We start from the raw sequence: 16,794 nt of genomic DNA on the forward strand, positions 1-16,794 counted from the left end.
ATTGCAGCTGATCCTACCACCACAGTAGCTATAAAAGACTCCAAAGATTAGTATGCATGTCAAGCAGCGCAATAAAACACAATAGATTTTCTTTTTCCAATTGGTCACTATTTATTTTCACAAATAGAACCAGGCTAGGCCATAAATTATTACTGCTGTGCTAGAAATGTTAACACATACAGCTTATTCTTTTGAAATAACAAACAGCTTTTATAGCAATGCAACTTCATCATGTAACTGTAATTTAATGTTATTGTGCGGTTACACACACCAGGGTTGAAAAACAATGCTATTTTCAAGCTTTTTGGACTGCTTTTAAGGCAGCCTAAAAGTTTCTTTTGCTGCAGCATAGTGCAGAGCCGGATTAAGGTTTGATCGGTCCCTGGCAAGTCGAACTTCCCATTAGGCACGTGAGGTACAGTACATGCCTAGTGGCAGCACATGTTTGGGGGATGCTTGCGATAGTAGTGTCAGCCTGAAATGTACCAGTACCTGCAAAAATATCCACTTTACTGTACCATAATCCATTTTATTTAGAGTGTAAATGGAAAAGACATGCAGATACTGCCCCTATAAACTGTCCTTCTTAGTAAATATGTATTCATAATAAAAAATACAAATTACAGTTAGTGGCTTTTTATTAATCCAATAATCTGGCTATTATCAACTGGGGGTTTAGTAATCAATGAAAATAATACAATTAGGCAGGAGGAGGGCAGCCTTTATTGTTGTGCCTAGGGGCACCCCCACCCCTAAATCCACCCCGCCGGCATATTTGCAGCGGGGACTGATGTTTTGGCTCTGCGCATGAGTATATTCTCATATGAGCATGTACAGGGCAATGGGAGGGGGGGGGCTAGATGGGGCGGGCAAGGTGCTGTGACAGGGGAAACAACCAACGTTTCCTGGGCGTGCCCACAGAAATATTGGGTGTGCCCAGGAAAATGCTGGGCATCCCCATGCGAATGGACACATAATCCTCATGTAATCCTATTACAAAAGAGGGTTTAGGCACTAGGGCGTGGGTTGGGGCTATGGTCCAGGAGACAGTTAGGCTGCATTAAAGGAGGGTTAGGTTTTGGGGGTGGCAGGGAGAAGGTAAGAATACTTGCCAGACCCCTGTTAGCATTCCCTCCATCGGGTCTTCTGACTGCCATCATCCCATCCACCGGTCATCCAGAGTTGCTCCGGGTCACCATCTTACCATTGCGTCTATCTGGCAGCTGATGCACTGGCTTGGGCTGAGCGGTGCCGGTGGAACTGCAGGCGGTTCATTACTAACGTGATATCTTAAAAAAGGAGAGTGATAAGCAGGATAGAAGAAGTGTAAGAATGTAAGAAGAGGAAAAATAGAATAAATGTGAAAAAATAAATATAAATAAAATTGAAAATAAAAGTAAAAAGTTAAATATAAATATAAGAAGGACTTTATGAAAAAGAAGGGTTAATGTTAACAGCTCATGTGCACTCGGATTCACTTGTGTGCACTCGGAGATATGCAGGGGTGGAGTGCTGGCAGTCTATTCCATTGGGTGCAGCTACTTGTTAGGGTCAGAGCCAGAGTTTGTGGCATCTGTCCGCGGGTAGCGGCCGGGCCCTAGGCAATCACCTAGGTTGCCTTGCAGGAAATCCGGCCCTGGTATAATGTTCTATGTACTAAATGAGCATTGCCATAGACATGTATTTCCAAGTCAGACAAAACGATGCATAGTTAAAACTTAAAGGGGCAGTTCCTCCACCTGGCCAGTAAGCACATTTCTTAGGAAGCTAGGAGACCTAATACTTGGAAGAGCTGGTCCTGCCACCGGTATGCAGTCATTAGTTCGACAGTGCCTAGGCCGACAGACAAAAGCAGGGCTTAAAGTGGTCCTAGAGAGGACCCCTCCACCCCACACATTAGGCAGAGCCTAGACCAATGCCAGGGAGTTTTTGCTCTTCCACCTATAAAGGGGTAATGGTCCCACAATGAAGGGGTGTGGTCAGCCAATAGTAACCCCAATTAAAACACACAGTAGCACAATCATATACACATTACACTGCATGTAGTGCCCTTGATTCATATTAAGTCACACAGTAGTGCCCCTTACACATATGCCCACAGTTGTGCTACTTATACACATCTGTCTTTGTCACTCCAGCAGCTCACTGTCCATGACCCTCCATGCCCTGTGTCCCTCCAGCAGCTTCCGCACCTCTGAGTCCCTCCAGCCCCCTCTCACAATGGCCCTTATTCTGATCGGTGCGGCCCGATCAGAATATGCGGCCGCGACCGTGCAGGCGAATCCCCGCCTTCCATACGGATCGCCACCTGCCGTCCGTACGCGGATATGTGGCGATCCGCATGAAATTGGACGGGGATACGCCTCCTCCATGGTGGGAGCAGCCCCTGCATTCGATGGTCGCCGAACATCGAATGCAGGGCCGCACGCTCCACCAGGTCCCGCAACACAAGACCACACGGACACTTGTCCGTGTGAAAACATGTATGGGGGCGGGCAGCTGACATCCGGCGATGTCAGATGCCCGCCCCGTACCCACGCGTCACGGCCTCATTACCATGCATACGCCCCGCGTTTGCATGGGAACGCCCATGAAACGGGGGGCGTATGCATAGGGTATTGAGGATAAGTAGCCCCTCACGCCCCTCTACGCCCCCTGTGCGGCGTATCAAGAATCCGTGCGGCGAAATCACCTGCACATGCGCAGAGTGACCTCTGCACATGCGCAGACGATCAACATCGGCGGTCCGTCCGCATGCGGGAATATCCGCACCGATCAGAATAAGGGCCCATGTCTTCAGCATGCTCAAAGCTCGCTCCGTTTAGTTGCTCTTGATGACTTCAGCGGCGGTGGCGGCATGACATCACATACACCGTGCCAGAAGAAGTAGCCGCTGGAACAGGCTTTTCTGTTGGAATTACTTTTCAGGGCTGTGGTAAAGGTGGAACTCAGTTCCCCCTATCATTAAAGGTGTAGGAACTCAGTTCCACCCCGTTCTCCCTCACTTTAACCCCGGTTCAAAATGTCCACCAGTATTTGTCGACAGTCAAAAGGTCAACATCACATAAGTCGACATAGAAAAAAGGTCGAGATTTTCATGATTTTCATTTTTTTTTTAAACTGACTTGTTCATAACTTACCCTCCCAGTGGGCAAAGAGGGAGAATGAAATACTGTACCGAGCGGTACACTTATACAGTGTCCATGTTGACCTATATTGACATAGACACCAAAAAAAGTGAAACTCGGGTTGACTTTACCCCATGTCGACCTTTTTCTTGTCAACATTTTCCTTGTGTCGACCATGACCATGTTCACCTAATGCATGTCAACCTTTTTCTTGTGTCAAATTTTTGACTGTGGACCTAACAATTCATACCCCATGCCACCACCAACCTGACCCACCTTTATCCCATTTGTATGCACTACACTGGTCCAGGTTAGAAACGGTAGAGATATTTGCAATACAATCGCATAATTAAGTGTGTGCATAGGAGCTATTCGCTTATAGTTTGTTTGACTGACAATGTTAAAGCACATTAAAGAGCATATACCAAAGTACAGTAGTTACTAGTTATTTATTGCTATTATTATTAAGTATAACGGAAAGCTGCCTTTAATTTCCAGGGGCAATACTAGGTTTATAAGATGTGTTCATGGAAATTTATGTCCCATATTAAACGAAAAAAGTCAGATGCTATTCTTATCTGCACCAGTGCTTTCCAACCCTGGTCCTCAAGGACCCCTAACAGTTCAGGTTTTCACCAACTGTATCACCAACTGTCATATTTTAAAAGGTGACCTGGAAAACGTGAACTGTTGGAGCTACTTGAGGACCAGGGTTGGGAACCACTGATATGAACCAATTCAACTGCAAAGTATCTAGCGAAATCATTTAAAAAATTTGGCTACTATGATTTTGTTATCAGGTTCCTTTTCACTATAATGTAAAAAAATTATATACGGCGCTAAGAAAATTAATGATGTCATTAATTGGAAACTGAACATTGTGTTGTGACGTTTATTGCTACATTTTATAGAGACGAACAGCTTTATTCCAATTGGCTGGAGCAGATCTAACATGAGGGTACAATGTAAAATATCAGAGGACCATAGAGGAAAAGAAGAAGAAAGTTTAATGGTTTTGGAGGACAAACATGGATTGGAGGAGTTTTTATGTTAGTGCCAGATGTTCTAATACTGCTTTTGACTTGTTTTATTTGTATATTTTTAGTGTCGGAATGAGCCCCATTGCTCTCATTGTGGGACATTTAATATGCCAGAGATCATACAATTGATAATGATGACAGATATAGCTAGTATGCTACCACATCGAGTTATGCTTCCAGTATATTTCAATGAGACCACATTATTACTATTGAGCAGTAAGCATCTTAAGATTTGTGCAAAATAAAAGCAAAACAAATCATTTTTACAGACAGTTGTTGTGTGTATTTCTAAAGCACAAATTCAGCCAAAATTGTGCCCTGATTGAAACTGTTAAAAGATAGGGATACATTTGTTTCTATAATATCAACCCTGTGTTTCTTTACCATGATGTGTATACCTGGACCATGATAAGCTACATTTGCCCTGATTTCATGGACAAAAGCTCTCGGTTTATAGATGCCTTTCTGTTAGCTACAGTGACATAACAAAAACACACACCAGCCATCTACTAATATGTGTCCTGGGTCACAATGTCTGGGGCCAAACAGGAACAGAGAATGATAAATACAACTAAATAATTACGTGCAAATTAAGGTACAATGGAATTTGGATGGACAAATTAGCAATGTCATGTGTATTTTAAAAGACATCCAAGAGGAAGTTAGATTTGTCTAGATCTGTGACATTAAAGTTATAGGAAGTGGAAATGATTAATGCACAGCAAGCATAACATCTTGTACCACAAACACTAGATAATATAAAATCATTTTCATAGTGATATGCAATTATTTTAAAAAGGTATCCTAAAGATTTGATAAACTAAAAATGTGTTTCTTTCTATCTATCTATATATAAATATGTGTGTATATATAACTACTGAAAAGTGTTTGCGAGTATACAGGGGGTTTTATGTACTGTATGAAGGAGAAGTGTGCTCAGTGGCAGGGGGCATATATGCCTCTGTCATTATTGAAACTGCTATCTACAAGATGTGGGGAGGCAATGTGTGAACGGTCAGTAGCACTGGCCATCCGAACACCTACAGCTATTGATGTTGACAGCTGCAGGTATTGTTGCCCATATACCACAGCAGGGAAAGCACTGTCGCTGGCTGTGGTGTCCGGGGGCTGTGATCTGCACAGTAGAGTTTTGTTAAGTAGCGAGATCTTGTGCATGCCCAGTAAGCCAGCAGGTAGAAATAAACAGTGCATCAGCACTAGACTGATGTGCTGAGGTGGTTGGAGGTGGAAGTTCTGGCAGGGTTGCCTACCCTCCCGGATTGGCCGGGAGGGTCCCGGAAATCGGGTCCCCCTCCCGGCCCCCCGGAAAGGTGAGCAATCCCCCCGGATTCTGCCTCACCCTCCTGATCTCCCCTGCAGCTGCCCAGCTGCATCGTTGAATTACTGCGATTCGCGGCTATTCGTCAGGAGGGGCGGGGCTAAATATGCAAATAGCACCATTTAGCCCCTCGCCTCTGCTAGGCCCCGCAAATCGGGGGTATTTCCAGTGCTGGGGGCGGGGCTTGATGACGTCTACATCAGGCCCCCACACTTGATGCTGACAGACTCCTCTCTAGGCTTCGGGATTGAAAAATGCTCAATCCCGGGATTCCCGGGATCCCGGGATTGGCCTCCATGGTTAAAAAAAAAGAAAAAAAAACACGTCCCGACACGGCAGACAAATCCCCACTATCCCTCCTGCCCTGCTCAGCAGGCGGGCGGGCGGCTGGGAGCCTCAGCGGGCGGACGGGCGGCTAGGAGGTCCTCAGCGGGCTGGTGGGCGGGCGGCTAGGAGGTCCTCAGCGGGCGGTTAGTTGCTGCTTAGCAGGCAGGCGGGCGGGCGGCTGGGAGCCTCAGCGGGCGGGCGGCCAGGCGAAAAATTCAGAACAGTGTGCTACTGTGCTGCAGCGGCATGACGGCGGCCGGGCTGTGCAGCGTGGTGTGATTCAGGGGTCACGCTGCGTAGCCCAGCCACCGTCATGCCGCTACAGCACACACAGACACTGGCCCTTATTCTGATCGGTGCGGATATTCCCGCATTCTTACGGAGCGGTCCGCACGCCACGGTGTTTTGCCGCGTGCGGCCATCGTCCGTAGAAACGCCCACGTGTCCTCCGCATTCGGACGGACTCACTCTTTAAGAACAGGGCGTGTTTACGGACGACATACAAACCATGCGTGTGCGGGAGAAACACTCCGATTCTGCACGGTATTACAGAGTATTACAGAGTATGCTCGGGAATACCGCATCCGAACGGGAGCCAAGCGGTGCTACCGCCCGTAAGCGGAGTATTTACGCCAAACAACCCACTATTATGTATATTCTGCAATACATCACATGACCCACTTATTCAATTACCTATCCTCATCAAAAAATGCTTATTTGGAATTGGAATCAATTAGATGCCAATATATCCTTACAAGCATGCCTAACACATGCATTGCACACATTAACCCTTACAGCAATTCAAGTGCAATGGTTTGTATTAGACCCTGTGTCAAATATTATAAACAATCTACACATATACTGTGTAATGTGCAAAGAAAACCAACAACTTTCAACTTGCATAAATAATTTATTATGATTAACAATGAAATCTCAAAATCAAAAGAAGAAAATTTACAAAAGCAAATCGCGCAGGTCCTGCAGATCCGCGATGAGTAGTCTTAAGTGGTGGCCCATCCGCAGCAGGGCCCCACGAATCCCCTCATCTGCCGGTGTTGTGGCATCTGTGGGCATGTCAAAGGGGCAAAAATTAGTCATGATTTTCATGCATACATTTCACATACTGCTACATACATTGCACAAATGCTAGGTGACATGTGTGTGTATATATATATATATATATATATATATATATATGTAGAGAGATAGAGACACACATAGATAAATAGATATGACACATACATATATACATACATGCAAACTTATTTGCTACATACTGTGTTTTTTTCACTCTACCCTTTACTCTGCAGAAGACATAACAGTCATAGTGTTTCTTCTCAGTCACAACCCACCCATGACTAACCAATGACAAGCATGTAATGGGCTCCGTCAATAAGAACTTGTCACAATCTCCTCAGTCTAAGTTCAGTGATGGTTCGTGGCATGGGAGTTATGCAAATGTCAGGAATGCACAGTACACATCCTCAAAATCATAATTCAGTCTAAACCAACCTACAAATCTGTGCGGGGCAAAAAAAAATCTGAACTACAGGGGGTGTTTAGGTAGAGGAGCCTCCTGGGACACTGGCAACTTGTGACTCCATTCCAAGGTAGGCTGGGCCATACTCCATTTATAGCATACATCCTATAGTTTATAAATAACATTCACCACAAATATAGATTCCACTATTTGATTGGGTCATAATCAACGCTTGCAGCAGGTGAATTTAATCCACAAATGATCCACTCATCCCTTTACTCCAGGATCCTGTTTAACTACAACGGTGATGTGGCAGTCAAAATGGAGCTCCAACCCATCCCACAAACCTGTGTCATTCAGAGGTGTCCTGGATGAAAGGGATGCCTTGGACACCCCATCTAACCGGTACCTGTATCTGTAGCTACCCACTTTGGGGTCTATATGAATAGTATTGGAACAAAATTTTTAATCACCAGTGCTACATAACAAATACCAGTACAACTACTTCATGAATGATGCATTATGTAAACATACCGATCTGATGGGACTCTGGGGCCTGGCACGCCTCCTCCCCCTCGGATTCGGAATCCTCTGGGGCAACCGTGGCCTCCTCAGCCCCCTCCTCCGCCAGCTCCTCCGCCACCATGACCTCGTCCACCTCCTCCGCCACAACCACCTCCTCCACCACCACCACCTCCTCCACCTCCTCCTCCTCCTCCACCACCACCACCTCCTCCACCTCCTCCTCCGCCACCAACACCTCCTCCTCTGCCACCAACTCCTCTTCCACCTCCTCCACCACCACCGCCTCAGGCACCTCCTCCTCCTCCACCACCTCCTCCACCATCTCCTCCACCTCCTCCACCATCTCCTCCACCATCTCCTCCTCCAACATTTCCTCCTCCTCCACTTCCTCCTCCTCCACCCTTGCCGCCACCTCCTCCTCAGGGTCTTGGGCCTCCTCCTCGGCCAGGGCTGCCTCGGCCTCTTCACGTGCCTGTCGGGCTCGGGCTCGTGCTGTGTGGTAGAAAAAAAAATCATGGTCAATGTCGGGTCATTGGGGCACATGTATTAATCCATAACAAGACATACATGGAAGGGTGATAATGATGGCAAACGATGCTGGAAAGTAGCTCCTTACTGTTAATGGACTCCAAAATGTGACATTTAAATTATTATGTGATTGTTAGTAATTTGTTCAAACATTACAACCCTGGCATTTATCAATGTGTAACACATATTACATCTGGCACATTGTATGCATCAGAATCCTCAATGCTATGTCATTACATATAAAAGCCACATGACTGCATGTTAACCAGGAAGAAGCACACATAACAGTCTATGGACTTTTAAACCCATGGACACCCACTTATCATGAGACACATTTTATTGTTTATATATGCTATGTTGTAAGTGCGAAATTTCATAGCTAAAATACTCACAATCAGCTATTTCGCCCCTGATTTGCTGTAACAGCTGGGGCTGGCGCCTGCGGAGGTCCGACCACCGCCTCTCGAGCTGCCCGATGGACCTCCGCACCCGAGTGCGGGCGTAAATACGGCGCCCTGCCGCAGCATAGGCCCTCCGCTTATGGCGGTTACTGATAAAGGGCCCCGCACGGCCCAGCCTTGTCTCCATGACGGAGACCAGAACCCTCAGCTCCGCAGGTGAAAAGGGGTCTGCCCTTCGTGTCTCCGCCATGTTAACAATGGCATCAATCAACCAATCAGGTGGTGGCATTGGTTTATCACAGTTATTTGTGTTAATAACTTTATTGTTCATCTTTACATGAACAGCGTCTCTGCGCCAACACAAATGGTGACAAATTCGCATGCCTTCAAAACAGTAGTGCTGATGTATGGCAATGAACAAATCTGATATATATAAAACACAGTGTGTATGCACTTAGCAAATCCAATGACGCCTCGCTCCGCCAAGCAACGCGTGCTATAGCTTAGCAACGCATAGCTGTAGTTAGCATTACTTACTCTATGCATCTATGTGTATGCGTACATTTATGTTTAAAAGACACATACACATACTTGCAGGTATCCTGAGACCAGCATTATACACCAGCCCTGCCTGCCTGCCTGCCTGGGTGCCTGCCTGCCTGCCTGCCTGCCTGCTCCTTGAAATGTTTAAACATGTTAATAAATTCAAATATCATATATATAGATATATATAGATATATCTGCAAACAAATCATACATCAACACAGGAAAAAATCCCCAACACATTAGAGAATAAATCAATGTACTCACCAGTCATCAGGGATAGTATCAACTACAATAATGAAGATATAACAAACACATAAGATCCCTTGTACAAGGTATAATAATGAGCACCTATATTGAACTTCCCCCAAAACTAAGCACATATGATAAATATCTACTATTTCTTTGCCATTAGGAGGGCAGGCTGGCTAATTTTCGTTTTTGTAACACTGACAACTAACACACTGTACTTATTTGAAGGGGTGATTGTTACTAAAATTGGTGTGTTCTGTCAACTCGATAAAATGTACCTGAAGTATCTTTGCGCCACAGAGTCCCGCAGCTGGTATCCCCTCCGGCATTCAGGGGCGCGGGATGGGCGCATGGGCGGATCTTGCGGCTCAGATGGTACCTCCCACTCATCAAAGGGTATCTCACGCCGCACAGCAATGTTGTGGAAAAATATACACAGGCCCACGATCCTCGACACCATTTGAGGCGCATATTGTAAGTCACCACCAGTGCGGTGGAGCACTCTAAATCGACCCTTTAAAAGGCCAATTGTGCGCTCCACCACTTGCCTGGTGGCAACATGCGCCCGATTGAATGCCTCCTGTGGGCCCGGTTCTGGGGAGCTGTACGGCGTAAGTAGCCAGGGCGTACATGGGTAACCGGAGTCACCCAGAACCCACGCATCACGGCCTTCCAGCTCTTGGAGTCTTTGCCATATCCCGGTTTGTCGGATGACATGAGAGTCATGGGCACTTCCGGGAAACTTCGAGTTGAAGGCGAGAATTTCCATGGATGGGCCACATACCACCATCACGTTCAGTGAGTGGAACAATTTGCGGTTCCTATATATCTTCTCACTTCGAGATGGAGGCACAAATGGTACATGGGTGCCATCCACAGCCCCTATCACATTAGGGAAGCCAGCAATTTGATGGAAGGCCTGCTGGCTTCTGCGCAGGGTCTCGGTGGCAAATGTCATGGCCATGAAGTGCCCCTTGCGCCTGAACATGGCCAACGTCACACGCCTCAGGATTCGGCAGAAGGCCGGCTGAGATATTCCAGCAAGTACTGCCACTACTTGTTGGAATGATCCTGAGGCGCAGAAATGCAACACCGCCAGCAGCTGTGTGTGAGGCGGAATTGCTGTCGTGATCCCGTGTAGAGGTTCCAGATCGCTCTCAATTAACGTGAGCAGATCCAGAATTACATGTGGCGGTAACCGGTACCTAGTAAGTACCTCATCATCGGGCATAGCAAACAGAGTCACCCGTGTGCGATAGATTCTAGCACGTCCTGGCCTCCTTGGGCGACGAGTGGGGAGAGCCGCAAGTGCCCTTAGCCTCCTCTCCATGTAGCGCATCATTGCTTCAGCAACCTATAAAGAAATGAACATAAATACTGATGCACCTATGCACATAATGGCCATATCCGACTACAAATAGATTTGTAGGCTTCAATACGTACAATAGATGGCCGCCCCGTGAAATCCCGCAGATCCATTTGACTCTATAATGATGTAACAATAATATGAACTCAATACACACCGTCCTAAACACACAGATAAAGGTGTCAGCATTTTTTGCCGACATCATGTACTATGAGACATTTCATCTATTGCTGGGACATGTTGTCCTGCAATAGATGAACCCACACAGGTTTAAGACCTGTGAGTGAAATAGTGAACATGTGACATGTTGCAATAATGCTACACGCACTTTGCTGGCCCAACAATCTGTAGTCAGTGAGGCAATGGTGCATACATTCATACACTTACATTGTTAATGGATATCATATCTACAAGGAGCATGGAAGAGCTTACCTTAGACCCTGACAAGTCCAGATCTGGAGACAAATGATTCTAGCAGCAAGTCACTATTTATAGGCCTCTCACATGTGTGGTCTATAACAGTAGAGATGAGTATTGCATGACTTGTGGCCTGGATTATCTAAGGGATTGGGCTACTTTTAGCTTGCAATCAAACTCCACAATACCACAGTAGTCATGAATCAAATGTCATGTCATGCTAGCAAATAGCATGTGTATTGTGCAATAGTCACAGGTGTATCAGAAGATTCTATGCAATGTTAGCATTGGTGACCAGTATTTCATGTCGAACTTTCGCCAGGTTTTACACAATGGAATTTCCGCCACCGTATGCGGCGCGAAAAAACAGCGACGTACGCTCACGCACGGAACGCAGCTGCCGCTGATGTCCGCCAAACAGGATACACAAACAGTATATAAAGGTGTATTAGAAGGTGACAATGTTGTTGCTAACATGTCTGGATCACAACCAGAGGTGGACCCAGAGCTGCGGCAACTTTTTGACCATCTGGACTCCAGCACCACCTATGTGCCACTGCACATGCAGGCAGTGGGTAATGAGGAGGCTGCTGGCCCTTCTACAGCAGGGCAACCTGCACCTGACCATTCTACAGCAGGGCAACCTACACCTGGCCCTTCTGCAGCAGGCCAACCTGCAGCTGGCTCATATGCACCATCAGCAGAATTGTTTGGAACACAACCGGGGACTTCACAAGGTAGTACCATGGCCAGCACTTCAAGTGCAGCGACACGTGACAGGGGGCGTGGCCATGGACGTGGCAAGGGGAGAGCCAGGGCAACAGAGGAACCACAAAAAAAAAATAAGGCATATGAAGCACAGGAGCTTGCCATCCTGGTTCCCCGAGCACGTGATTGGATTGAGTGTCCATCGGAGAAGCTGACACACACACGCAGATGGAAGATTTGGGAACAGATAACGGCAGAGATTAATGAAGTAGCGCCACAAGTTCGTGAGACGGACCATGTGAAGAAGAGGCAAGTTGTTTTGTGATACATGTGCCCAGTAATAGCCAAGTAATGATTGAATTGATGCTTAGATGGATTTTGCAAATGGCCCGTGAGGTTGTTACGATACACAGACATTATTGCCATGTTATTTCGTTGAGAGTTAGAGTAGGGTGATTGTGAATGTGTATTGTAACGGTTGATATCATAGTTGCATGTAATATTATCTTTTGGACATTAATCACATGTCGTAATATGTAGCACAGAGCAATGGCTGCAACAGCTAACATCTGGAGTGACATGTATTAATATGTCAACTTACATTGCAGGTGGCAGGACTTCAAAACCAACCTGAAGAGGAAGATGACCAAGCGGTGGGAACACAGCCAGACATCTGGGGCCGGGCCCATGCCATCAGGGCTAGAGCTCACCCCCCTGGAGTTGATGGCCGAGAGCTGTATATCAGTTGAGGAGATCAGGGGGGTGAGCACGATGGATAGCGAGGCCCCAGCTGAAGTGTTTGCGTCTTTTATTGAAGGTAAATATTGGTCATGCCATAAACTTGTGCAAGTAATTATCTTAGAATGTGTCCTAATTGTGTTTATCTTTTTCCACAGACACCCCACCGCTTGGTGACGACTCTGCTCAGGAGGTGGAGGAGTCCGTGCCACCTGGCCCCAGGGGTAGGCCTGTGCAGCAGCAGCCATCGGCCCAAGCCGATTTGGCCGCCTTGGCCAACATGCTTGGGGACATCAACCAGCAGGGAGACTTGGCATCAGAACGGATGCGTAGGACCGAGGAGATCCTGGCGAGCTTGGTCAGCACCCAGCAGGCCATCGCTGCGAGCATGCAGGCCATGGCTGAGTCACATCAGGCCATGGCTGCAAGTGCTCAGGTGCTGGCCGAGCAAGCCACCCGCCAAAATGATCTCCTCCTCCACCATAATGAGCTTATGGTGGAGCTGGTTACCAGCAACAGGGTCCTAATGTCATCCGTTTCTGGTGCATTACCACCGGCAACACTCCCTGCTGGCAGGAGGGGTAGACCAGCCAACCCCTCAACATCATCTGCTCCACCTGCCCCAGCATCTTCCCGTGCCAGAAGAGCTGCTGCACAGGCCAAGGAGCCTACCAAGGCCAAACGTGGTCGCAAATGAACTTGTGGCTGCATTAATCTCCACTGTTATGTGGTCCCAAATCTTCCATTGTGCTGTGTGTGTCAGCTTCTTGTGTCCAATCACGTGCTGAGGGTAACCAGATGAGCCCTTGCTTCATATGTCCTTTTTGGTGCCCCTGTTGCCCTCTTTTGCCTGCCATTACTGTCAGCTGTACTTGAAGTGATGGCCATGGTACTATCTTGTGAAGTCCCCGGTTGTGTTCCAAATGATTCTGCTGATGGTGCATATGAGGCAGCTGCAGGTTGGCCTGCTGCAGAAGGGCCAGGTGTAGGTTGCCCTGCTGTAGAATGGTCAGGTGCAGGTTGCCCTGCTGTAGAAGGGCCAGCAGCCTCCTCATTTCCCACTGGCTGCATGTGCAGTGGCACATAGGAGGTGCTGGAGTCCATCTGTGTGCAATTATATTTGTTTTGTATTATTATTTATTTTGGTACATTCCTGCCATGTTGTTTATTTTTTGGATTTTGTATTTTTTGGTCATTGCATCACAGTGGCATTGACTGTGACATGTATAGAAATAAATTTGTTTACTTTACCAAAAATGTGTGGTTTCGTGAGTACATGTCGAATACACATGTGTATTGATAGTATTAATATTCAGTCATGTCCATTGTTAGCAGTTTTAAAGTGTCTGACAAGTACAGCATATGTGGGGGATTATTAAGGTTTCCTTGAAGCAGCAATGGTTTCAATTAAAGCACTGACAAGCGGCCTATTAGTGAGTAATGAGTAAAGAAGTCGATTCTATTGGGTTCAGGTGTTAATGCTTGTAGTCATTAGGCGGTACGTTCGCCTACCGCATGAACGAGTGGTGTCCGCAAAGCAATAGTACACTTGTGGACACCGCACATTTCTGCCCTTTTTGATCGCGTGCATTCGGAGTGGTATCCGAATGTACCCCCCCCAACATAAGTGTACTCCCCCGTGTCCGCCCATGTTTCCGCCCCGTTTTGCCCACTTTGAAACTACGCCCATGTGTCATTCCGCATGACGCCCATAATACGCCCATATTTCCCGACTGATTGCGGGGAACAGTTTTGGACGGGATTTGGCCGAACTGGTACGGAGTCAAGGCGTGGCACATGCGCGTTGCGTTCTCCACGCATGCGCAGACGCCGTAAAGACGAGATCCGAAAGTATGCGGTAAAGTACGCGTCAATCAGAATAAGGGCCACTGTTCCAAACAGCCGTCTGCTGTTTTTTTTACAATCAGGTACGAATCCCGCAATCCCGGGATTGGAAGGGTCAATCCCGGGATTCAAATCCCGCCATTTTTAGGCCAAAATCCCGGGATCCTGCCGATCCCGATCCCGGGATTGGCCTCCCTATCCGTGATGTTAGTACATCTCAGTGCTGCTGCTTCCTGCTTTACCTCAGTAAAGAAACGTTATACCTGCAAACATCTACTCCTGCTTGTACCTGGTAGATCAGAGCACAAATGAACTATACTAGGTGCAGGGCCAGATTAACAATGGGGCAGATGGAACTACAGTTCTGGGCCTTCACATAAAAACAGGCCCATCACCATGACAACATGATGATCATCAGACAGACACCAGCTGGCCTCATGGTTGTCCATAATATATACTGTAAGTATTTAAAATGCATTCTTATTTTACACCAGTGGCATAAGTTCGCTCCAGTTGCACGGAGGCAAGATATAAATTGGTGCCCCCCACCCAAACACACACCCACCCCACCCTATATAACCTTATATAAAATATATATTTCTGTTCAGAAATATATATAGATAGATAGATAGAACACATATATTTCAGAACTCAGGCTTTTAAATAATTGATTTAAATTTCCAGGGTGAGGAGAGGTGCCCCCTTGGGAGCAGGAGCCCGGTGGCAGATGACTCCATTGCCTCCCAGAGTTTTGCCTCTGTTTTACACATTTATGCAATTTTTGTACTTTTAGATATTTAAACCCCATACACACTAGGTGATAATGTGAACAATAACGCCTAGTGTGTGCATAATATTTTTAACAATGCACGTTCCCACACATCATTAAATACCCCCTCCCCCATGTATGCGCATTGGAGCTGGTGGCGACATATAGGGCATCAGCACTAGTCTACAAATCTCAAACAAGGGATTTGCAGCTGAGGGAACTGGGAGACTGGACTAAAAGACCAATGAGGGGTGTAATCAAAATCTGGTAGCAGGTCATAAGTCTGGCACTGCTAGGTACTATACACTGGCTTCTAGGGACTTCATTAGCTGTATTAGCAGGGGCTTGGCTTTGCAATCTGGACTGGCAATCCCTTGGGAAAAAAGACCTCCCCTTGGCTGTGATTAGCAGGGAGTTCTTCCAATGGGATGTTACTGCCACTGCTAGGTAGTCCCTATGGTTGGCAGATTTTACTGGTAATACCACCACTGATCTCAGCCTAATGTCCACTTGAGGCTGAAACCGTGTAACTGTGTCGCAAATGGCAACTAGGTATTGCACATAGGATAAGAAGGATACGTAGGTATTGCACATAGGATAAGAAGGACACGTGTTCTGAGGGCCTGTTATGGTCATGTAGGTGGAATTGTGTTTTATTCGCAGGTGCAGTGCCACCATCAAGATATTTGCAATCTAATATACATACCTGCGAATTTAACTTATCGTTGACCAGCACAAACAATATGGCATGATGTAAAATAACGGCAGGAATTGGACAAAAGCCAGAGTTTTATGAAAGACAATGAAACGTTAACTGCTATTGGAATAGGATTACGTACTGAAGTGAAATCACGTGTTGACTGATCACTTTGCCAGTATACTACAGTATGCGCACTTTATTATCAGTCTGTTTACAAGTTTCAAAATGTTTTGGCTGTCCGCCCTCTTCTAAAAGTATTACCCAACTGACCTTGTTGTTATTTAAACGCTTCATTCATTCTCTCAGTAGGTGGCGGAAGAAGAAATAAATAAAACATAATTTCTGTTGATGAACTTTCTTGCATCATCTTATTTTTGTTTCAATAATAGACCTAATACAAATATTTAGTGAAGGAGGCCACTGTGTGAGCTTAGAGAAAGTAATGCTCCTCCCTGCAGTCTTGTATTACATTGTCACTGTACACAAACTTACAGGTATGATAGTGTAGGTACAACAGGGGCGTATTAGGAGAGGAGGGGGTCCATGTTCATCTGTGAAAATTTTCAGGTGATTTGTGCATTGACATAGGACTCCAAAGGGGTAATTATTCAAGAAGTCCAATACAAGGTTTTTAGGCACCTTAAGCAAAACTTCATTTAATAAATCCCACCACCACCCACACAGAAAT

The sequence above is a fragment of the Crinia signifera genome, chromosome 1 (genome assembly GCF_055691185.1).
Source record: "Crinia signifera chromosome 1, ASM5569118v1, whole genome shotgun sequence".
Taxonomy (NCBI): Eukaryota; Metazoa; Chordata; class Amphibia; order Anura; family Myobatrachidae; genus Crinia; species Crinia signifera.